The sequence below is a fragment of the Mus caroli genome, chromosome 8 (genome assembly GCF_900094665.2).
Source record: "Mus caroli chromosome 8, CAROLI_EIJ_v1.1, whole genome shotgun sequence".
Classification (NCBI taxonomy): Eukaryota; Metazoa; Chordata; class Mammalia; order Rodentia; family Muridae; genus Mus; species Mus caroli.
The window spans coordinates 64,579,705-64,589,617 of NC_034577.1; the positions used below are offsets into that span (position 1 = coordinate 64,579,705).

At 42.1% G+C, this 9,913-nt stretch overlaps 1 protein-coding gene and 1 pseudogene across 1 annotated transcript in view; one reads left to right on the forward strand and one right to left on the reverse strand.

Annotated features, from left to right (window-relative positions):
• LOC115031746 overlaps positions 1 to 9,094 on the forward strand; it is a 12,478-nt pseudogene extending 3,384 nt beyond the window's left edge.
• Positions 1 to 9,913, reverse strand: part of Med26 (mediator complex subunit 26) — a 54,840-nt gene that overhangs the window by 27,951 nt on the left and 16,976 nt on the right. The gene's annotated exons all lie outside the window — the stretch shown is intronic.

The following is a 9,913-nucleotide window of genomic DNA, read 5'->3' on the forward strand; positions in this document are numbered from 1 at the left end:
TGTATAGCCCTGGCTATCCTGGAACTCACTTTGTAGACCAGGCTGGCCTCAAACTCAGAAATCCGCCTGCCTCTGCCTCCCGAGTGCTGGGATTAAAGGCATGTGCCACCACGCCCGGCTTATTATTTTTGTGTTGTAAATGTAACTTTTATTCACCTGAGATAATTGTTGTCTCAGTCTTACTTACTGCCTCTATCTGCTTCTCTAGGTCTAGTCCTGGAAGCTTCTAGTCTACATAACAATCTATTCTAGGCCTAGAAAGTTTTCAACCTCTGAGATTTACTGCTGAATAAGCTCACCCTTTCTAGTTCTGAGCTGATTCAACTCAGCTGTTCTGGCTCAACTTCCTCTCCATGCTAACTGATTCAATCTGGCTTCTTTTTCTCAACTCCTAAATTGCTCTACTTGGTTTCAAACTAACTCTAGCAATCTGTTCTAATCTTCTGGCTCCTTCTCATTCTCTGGCTAGATCTGTCTTTATCTGTGTCTAGCTTTGTGCTCTCTTCCACCTGTTTCTGCAAAACTGCCTCCCTCTTTTTTTTTTCTTGCTTTCCCCCTATAATTACCTTCCCTTTTCTCTCCTTGGGAGAGTTAGACATATCCTATTGTCAAATTTTTCTGATTAGTAACTTTGTCACTCAATTAGACAACACTTTCAAATATGGATGCTTCCTTCTACAAACTAACTTTTCTTCATTGTTTGGGATTAAAGCTGTGTACAAAGGGTGTGTCCTTATTCCAGCCAGAGCAATTAAAGGAATGTGCTAAGGGCTGAGCCACACCACAACTAGAAACAAGTTTTTTTCAGTAAATAACAAAATCTCAGAGTTCAAAATGCAGTCAAATATCCTGAAACACTGTTTTTTAAAGAACCCAAAATTCCCAAATTGTCACCATGTTTCTCCTTTCTGTTTTAAGCCATTTATTATGCTGGGTGGAAATTATAAACAGAGACATTTTCAATGTCAGTGGCAAGGTTTTCAGGTGACCTCACCTGCTATTTCTACTGGAGTGGCTTTGCCTTTGATGTAGGGATATAAAAACAGCTGAGCAATCCTATCACCTGCATCAAATTGCATCTCTTTCTACATAGGCCTTAATTTTATTTTCTACTTTGAAATCTTCATTTACAATCCTGGATGTACAATGAATCATTGGGAAGTCAACCCACTCCTTCCAAAGATCTACTGTACCTGAGGGCAAAGGACCACAAACACTTGTACTTCTTTTATAACACTGAGTTTGGGGAGCTGGAGTGTAAGATGTTTAGCTGTGGGCTGGAGAGATGGCTCAGCGATTAAGAGCACCGTCTGCTCTTCCAGAGGTCCTGAGTTCAAATCCCGGCAACCACATAGTGGCTCACAACCACCTGTAATGAGATCTGATGCCCTCTTCTGGTGTGCCTGAAGTCAGTTTCAGTATCCTCATATACATAAAATGAACCTTTAAAGAAAAAAAAAAAAAGATGTTTATCTGTGGCCAAGTCTAGAGCAGATTTGCCTCAGTGTTCTGCATTAAATCTCCAATGTTGAGTGGAGATTTTTTAAGTCTGCATATTACTCCTTGGCTGAACTTGCTCCTAGAATTGGTTGTGGAGCCCAACCAAGACCACTTCTGGTTAGAAATTACTTTGAATAATCTCTTTTGGACCTACACTCTTTGGTCAAGTAGCAACCCTTGCTACAATGCCTATACATCCCTGGAAGCCTACGCCTCCTTTCTGATTAATACTTAGAAAAACCATTGCCCTTAGAGATGCCTCGTTCACAATTTTATTACAAATGCCTGTATTTCCCACAATTAAAGCACCTGGCATTTTGAGATCTTAGACCTTTGGGGCCTTGGTCACTGTCTATTTGCAAATGAACATATTTTCTGCAATTGTAGCACTGGGCATTTTGATATTGAAGACCTATAATTTTAGCATAGTACATGTTACACCCAATATCGGTTGTATCCTTTATCCATTTGTCCATAGGCATTGCTTACACCTTTAATGGTCTAGTAACTTTTTTTACATTCTGTATTCACATTTTCAAACTCCAGTCTCTATTAACACCTGCCTTGCTTCAGAGTATGATAATGGCTTTGTTCACAGCTGCTAAGACTAATATGTTTAAAAAAAAAAAAATCAGTGAAGGCAGGCTGGAGAGATGACTCAGCAGTTAAGAGTACTGACTGCTCGTCCAGAGGTCCTGATTTCAATTCCCAGCAACCATACGGTGGCTCACAACCATCTGTAATGGGATCTGGTGTCCTCTTCTGGTGTCTGAAGACAGCTATAGTATACTCATATACATAAAATAAATAATTATTTTTAGATATTTTCTTTATATACATTTCAAATGCTATCCCAAAAGTTCCCTATACCCTCCCTCCGCCCTGCTCTCCTACCCACCGACTCCTGCTTCTTGGCCCTGGCATTCTCTTGTATTGGGGCATATAAAGTTTGCAATACCAAGGGACCTTTCTTCCCAGTGATGGCCGACTAGGCCATCTTCTGCTACATATGCAACTAGAGACAGGAGCTTGGGGGATGGGGAGGGGACTGGTTAGTTCATATTGTTGTTCCACCTAGAGGGTTGCAGACCCCTTCAGCTCCTTGGGCGCTTTCTCTAGCTTCTCCATTGGGGGCCCTGTGTTCCATCTTATAGATGACTGTGAGCATCCACTTCTGTATTTGCCAGGCACTGGCATAGCCTCATACGAGACAGCTATAACAGGGTCCCTTCAGCCAAATCTTTCTGGCATATNCAATAGTGTTTGGGTTTGGTGGCTGATTATGGGATGAATCTCCGGGTGGGGTAGTCTCTGGATAGTCCATCCTTTTGTCTTAACTCCAAACTTTGTCTCTGTAACTCCTTTCCTGGGTATTTTGTTCCCAATCTAAGGAGGAATGAAGTATCCACCCATTAGTTTTCCCTCTTGTTGATTTTCTGGTGTTTTGCAAATTGTATCTTGGGTGTAAATAATTCTTTAAAAAGAAAATCAGTGAAGGTTTCTTCTGAGCCTTGTATAATCTTTGTAAATAAGTTGGATTTTTCCCCAGGCTCCTTATCTTTGTCTCAAAGCCACTAAGCAACATTGTCCTATAGTAGCATCATCAAATTGAATCTTTTCTTGTATATCAGAGTACTAGCCTTGATATAGCACTGGTCTTTTACTATATGCAGTCCCCTTGCTCTATTTCACTGTTCAATATTCAAGGCTTCTTCCTCCACCATTGTAACCACTGTAACTGTGAACTGGTCTTTAGTATAATTCTATTTTGAGTAGCCCAGTTATTTAGAATTTGTTTCACATAAGGCAAGTGCATCCCATATGAAACATGGCCTCTTTAAAACCGCCTTAGATCTACCATTTCTATAGGACCATCCTATCTCATCATAACCTTGTTCCACACCACTAGCAGGCATGCATATGCTTTATGATTACTGGCAAAGTGGATCGTGTTAATCTCATAACCCTGGTCCACCTCTCCTTCCACTCTGGTGGCTCAGTCGGTTCGACATTAACCCTTTCTCNGGAGGGTTGCTTTCTCTTTTCTCCTGCAGGAAATTCGCTCTCTTTCTCAGTAACCAGGATGTTCCCTCTGTCCCCAGCCTCTCCAGTTGCACAGCCAACTCTGCGACCCTTTAAGAGGGAGTGACCCCCTTTTGTTTTCCCATTTCAGCCATTTTTTGTTTCTCAGGTCTCTCCATTTCCACCTGTAGCTTTTCCAACTGTTTAGCCATTCTCCCAACTTTTTTTGAAACAGAACAACAAAGAAAAAGAAAAACCAGAACACCCCTCTGGGAACAAAGCAGGGGATATCCCAGTGGCAGTAGTCGGAATAAATTTTTTTGTTGGTGTCTTGTTAAAAAAAAAAAAAATCCTTACCTTTGTCTCCTCCCATTTTCTCTATTACATCTGAAATCTATCACACCTCACAGTAGATGCCACTTTTAACCGGTCTTTGCTACTTTGTGGGTTCTTCCTACACTTGTTACAGCCCCTAACATTAAATACTAGAGTAGCAAATATAAAGGAGGGAGGGAGGCAGAAAGGAGGGGGAATTCCTGAATCTAATGTCTTTCCTTTTGTTCCTTCTTTTACCACAGCTATTGACAAATGGCAACCAGCCTCCCTAAATGACCACTACCACCTACACCCCTTCTCAGGGCCCTAGTATTTAAAATAACCTCTAGAAGGTTTCCAGATGTCACACAAAATTGCAGAAATTATCTGCAGCTGGCAAAACCCTTGCTTCTGCTAGAGCATGAAGCAAATCATGGCCAGCTGCTGCAGACAATCTGAAGCAGCTCCATATCTCCACACCTGGCACTAGAGAGATGACTCAGCAGTTAAGAGCACTGACTGCTCTTCTAGAGGTCCTGAGTTCAATTCCCAGCACCCACATGGTGGTTCACAACCATCTGTAATGGGATCCAATGCCCTCATCTGGTGTGTCTGACGATAGCTGCAGTGTACTCTTATAAGTACAAATGGGCTGTGTGTGTGTGTGTGTGTGTGTGTGTGTGTGTGCAATATATATACACCAAAATTCCAGATTTCTCACTACATAGCAACTCACAGATACAGTCAAATGGAGATAAGAGTAGGTCCAAGATGCTGTGTGTGGCACAGGGCAGATCCCAGATGGAAGCTCCTCAGAAGGGAGAAGTGGCACCTGAACACTCTGTGGTCACCCAGTACTTCAGATTTCTGTTGTAGCACAACAAGCTCAAGCCTGGGTGAGATGGCTACCTGTGCATGGAAGATCTGTCATCCCACAGGCCAGCTCTGCCTTCACATCATTCATTCCAAATACAAACCTGTCAAAGTCCGGGGCATCCACACAAGAGCCCACGAGAAAATTGAGCAGAAGTATGTTGCAACTTCACCTCTCCCAGAGTACACCATTCAGATCCACTGATCCAAGCCATCTCAAGGTGGGCAAGGTCAGGAGGAGCACAGTTGACAGAAGGAAAGGACCCTGTGACTCTAGGCATTCAAGACTAACCAGAAAAAGAAACCCATTCTGTCAGCACAAAGCACCCTGAAGATACAATGAGGATTGGTTCCTTTCTAGAAAGCAGGGGAACATATGGTATGCCTAGGCCCAGTCAATTGACCCATATGGCATGAGTGGCCCAGTGGTGAGGTCAGCCACCTGGGTGGAGTGGCTCAGGAAATAAACTCCTGACTTCCCGGGGTGTGTGTGTGTGTGCACCTACTCTCCAACTTGGGGGAAAGTCATCTACAGGTGCAAGTCCAAAGCCATGTGGGTTATACCCTAGCACAGTGCTGACAGGTATTCAATGGTAACAATGAAGAACACCAAAATCCACCATTCCTGTTTTGAGAAGCAAACAGATACAGAGCAGCCTGTCCTACCCCTTCCTCAAAGGACTAGAATTCCTTCTTTAGTCAACCATGTGGATGCACTAAGAGTCATGCTGTCGTTCCAGGACAGCAGGCCACCTTTAAGTCCCATATTCCTAGATGCTCCAGTGAAGCTGCAAAGCAAGCACAACCACCTGTGCCTCAGCTTACACACTCTACAATGAATGTAGTCAAGAAGAAATGAAACATTCCAGAAGTCGTTGTAAAAGCAGACACTGTCCTACAGCCTACAACCCAGCAAGAAAGACAAGAGGCATCAGGGCAGCCAGTTCTCCACCTGCACACACCAAAGCTTGTTCTAATCTTTTTAGCACTGTGGTGCTGGGGATGTTCTCAGGAACCTTGGGTATCAGAATGAAGAGTTAAATTACATAAAGAAAATAAAACTCGCTGGGTGGTGGTGGTGGTGGCACGGTGCACGCCTTTAATCCCAGCACTCGGGAGGCAGAGGTAGGCGGATTTCTGAGTTCGAGGCCAGCCTGGTCTACAAAGTGAGTTCCAGGACAGTCAGGGCTATACAGAGAAACCCTGTCTCGAAAAAAAAAAACAAAAACAAAACAAACAAACAAACATACAAACAAGATGAAGAAAATAAAACTCAAAACACTACTTCCTGTCAATTTTACAGTATTTATCTCATCTTTGTTTCTGTATTTAGGTTCTAACATATACACTTGGAGCAAATGGTGTGGAGCAGGCTGCTCTTCCCAGCTCTACTTAGGGCTTAAAGCTATCCACTGTTGGGAGTACAACAGGACACTGGCAGACAAGCTAACAGGGCTATACCTTATGACCTTGGGAATCTGAAAACTCCTGAGCAAAGGCCCTAACATTATTATTTATAAATGAAGCTAGATTTGGTTTTTATTTTGTGTGTGTGTGTGTGTGTGTGTGTTTTTGCATGTACTTGTGAAATGTATGGAGGTCAGAGGAGAACTTGCAGACATGAGTTCTAATATGTGTGTCTAGAAGGAAGAAGTCAGGTTGTTGGGTAGCACCTTTGTCAGCATTTCCTCAACACAACAATACAGCAACCATGCATACTATTTATCCTGTTCTACATACAAATCAAAGATGATTCAGAGTGTATGTATATGTGGCTAGCAATAGCACTGCATACGAGCCACCACAACACTTGGGAGGCTAAGGAAGGAGTGGTATTGAGTTCAAGCCTAGCCTGCTTCAAAATTTCAAATACATAAGTCAATTATATGTGGGTACTTATTGATGTGTACAGACTACTCATTTTATATAAAAAACTTCGATATCTGAGTACTTGGTACTCCTGGTTCTGGAACCAAAAGGGAATTCCTGGACGCAAGTGTGAAACTTTGTCCAGTGGGGCTTCTCTGAAAAGCTCACCACTGCTACACTGATTCCACACTAAAATACTAGAAAGTCTGAATGAAATTAAAATCCATTTGTGCTACTATATTTCACATTCATACAAACGAAGACTGAAGGACCCAGAGTCTTTAGATTCCCCCCTCTATATATATATTTATATAATTTTTTTTTGGATACAGGATCTCACTATGTAAACCAGGCTGACCTCAAACACAGATTCTGTTCACCTTTGTGATGATTAAGGTGTGTATCACCATCCTATAAATTCTCCAATACTGACTAAAAAGGCAATTTTAAATCTTATCCTTATTTGAATGTTGCATCTCTACAGTATCATCAAAGCCGCGTCTTAACCCAAAAATGATATTTATAGACACAATCTTCTTATCAAAAACTGTCAGGGTGTGGAGGTGGAACAAGCCTTTAGCTCCAGTACTGAGGCAGAGGCAGGAGGATCTCTCTAAATTCAAGGCTACTGGTGTTAATTGGCTTTTTGCGACTTTGTGGGTTCTTCTTTCTTCTACCTTTCTCTACCCTTTTAGCCCCCTAACACTAGCTAAGAGAGAAAAAAGTATAGAGAGGAAAGGAAAGAGATCCCTGAATAAAGTCAGTGGTCAAAAAGAGGGTGACTGGGGCTGGTAAGATGGTTCAGTGGTTAAGAGCACTCACTGACTGCTCTTCCAAAGGTCCTGAGTTCAAATCCCAACACCCACATGGTGGTTCACAACCACCTGTAATGAGATCTGATGCCCTCTTCTGGTGCATCTGAAGCTACAGTGTACTTAAGTATAATAATAAATAAATCTTTGGGCTGGAGCCAGCAGGGAGCGAGAGGGGTTGGCCAGAGCGAGCAGAGGTCCTAAATTTAATTCCCAACAACCACATGAAGGGTCACAACCACCTATACAGCTACAGTGTATTCATATACATAAAAAATAAATAAACTTTTAAAAAATAAATAAAAGATTTAAGAAAGAATGAAAAAAAGAAAGAGAGAAAGGAAGGAAGGAGAGTGATGTTACCGTTAGTATACTTCCTACTGACTAGGGGTGCTGAGTTCCTTGGGACAAGTTTGATCTTCACAGTTAGAATATTATTATTATTTCTTCTCCCCTTTCCTCTTCTTCTTCCTCTTCCTTTACACATGACTACTTAACAAACCATGACCAACAGCAACCAAACAACAACCCAACAACCTCTCTGGGTCCTAGCATTTATATATCTTCTAAAAAGCCCAGAATTCCAAACATCACACAATTCCAGAAATTATCTGTAGCTGGCAGAATAATGTTTCTGCTAGAGCATGAGGCAAATCAGAGTTAGGTGCTGTGGATAGTCTGAAGTAGTCCCATCTCCCACACCTGGGATCAAAATGAAAACACATTCCAATATTGTTGGTTTTTAAAAAAAAAAAAAAAAAACCCAAAACTCCAAAATGTCATTACATCCTGATGTACACAGTGAGTTCCAGGGCAACCAGAGCAAGAAAGAGACCCTTCCCTAGTTAAGAGTTTCTACTGCTGTGATGAAACAACACAATAACCAAAAGGAAGTCAAGGAGGAAAGGGTTTACTTGGCTTACCATTTCATCATATGGTGGTCCATCACTGAAATAAGTCAGAACAGAGACTCAAACAGGGCAAGAACCTGGAGGCAGGAGCTGATGTAGAGGCCATGCAGAAGTGCTGCTTACTGGCTTGTTCCCCATGGCTTTGCTCAGCCTGCTCAACCAGAACCACCATCCCTGGGATGATACCACCCACAATGAGCTAGGCCATCCCCATCAATCACTAATTAAGAAAATGCCTTATGTGCTTGCCAATGGCCTGATTTTATGGAAGTTCTTATTTTATTTTCAGTTTTTTGAGACAGGTCCTGGCTATTCTGGAACTCATTCTGTAGACCAAGCTGGCATTAAAAGCAGAGATCACCTGCCTGAGTCCTGAGTGGTGGAATTAAAGGTGTGTGCTACACCCCACATAGAAGCATTTTCTTAACTGAGGTTTCTCCTCTCAGATGACTTCAGCTTCTGTCAAGTTGGCATAAAACTACCACACACCATGTCTCAAAAAAGGAAAAAAAAAAAAAAACAAAAAACAAAAAACAAAACAAAACAAAAAATCCCGGCTGAGTTTGTTGAAGGACATCAGCTGCAGAGTTTGGGGTTCGGACAAAGATTGAAGTCACGGCTAGTGCAGAAAGTGATGGCCAATTCCAGTTCACTGGTATTAAAAAATAATTCAACTCTTATACCCTCATAGGTAGAATGAATTGTGTCCTGGCTACATACAGAGGCATTGCTTTGCTGGTCTTATACTCCAAGTTAAGGCCTAAGAAAACTCCAGCTGTGAAAGCAACATAAATGGATATTGAAATGTCTGACCTCACCTGTTAAGTCCTATGCCTGAAGAAGCTGATGTGAACTCATCATGTAATACTCAATTTGTACAATAAATTATGAACCTGAAAAAAAAAAACCCACAAGAATCAATATTGCGCCGGGCCTGGTGGCTCATGCCTTTAATCCCAGCACTCAGGAGGCAGAGGCAGGCAGATTTCTGAGTTCGAGGCCAGCCTGGTCTACAGAGTGAGTTTCAGGACAACCAGGGCTATACAGAGAAACCCTGTCTCGAAAAACAAAACAAAAACAAACAAACCAAAAATCAATATTGCTAATCCTGTTGACTACAATTTCAGAAACAATACATTCCCTAACACAGCGGTTCTCAACCTTCCTAACGCTGCAACCCTTTAATACAGTTCCTCATGTTGTAGTACAAGCAGTCAACTGTCTTGCTCTATCATTCAAGCATGTGTGCTGGGATTTGAAGTCTCTTACCTTGTCCCTCTCTGCCCCAGCTTCTCCTATGTCAGCAATGAACACAATCAATGATATGATTAACCCACTACCCCCACCAACACTGCTACTAAAGACACTCCTGCATAGTAAACACATTTCTACTGGTAAAATTATGGAGTCAAAGGACCAGAATGTGTCTATGGCTCTTGCTACATACTTTCCAAAAGAGTGACAGTAGCTCTGAGCTGCAGGCAGGTACCTAGGAGATGTAGAATGGTATGGTCAGTCTTGAACTGCCTGCCAACACCAATCTTTCCATGTGTCTGAGTAAGTATGTTTCCTAAGTATCAATGATTCCAACATTCTTCTGTCCCTTCAACT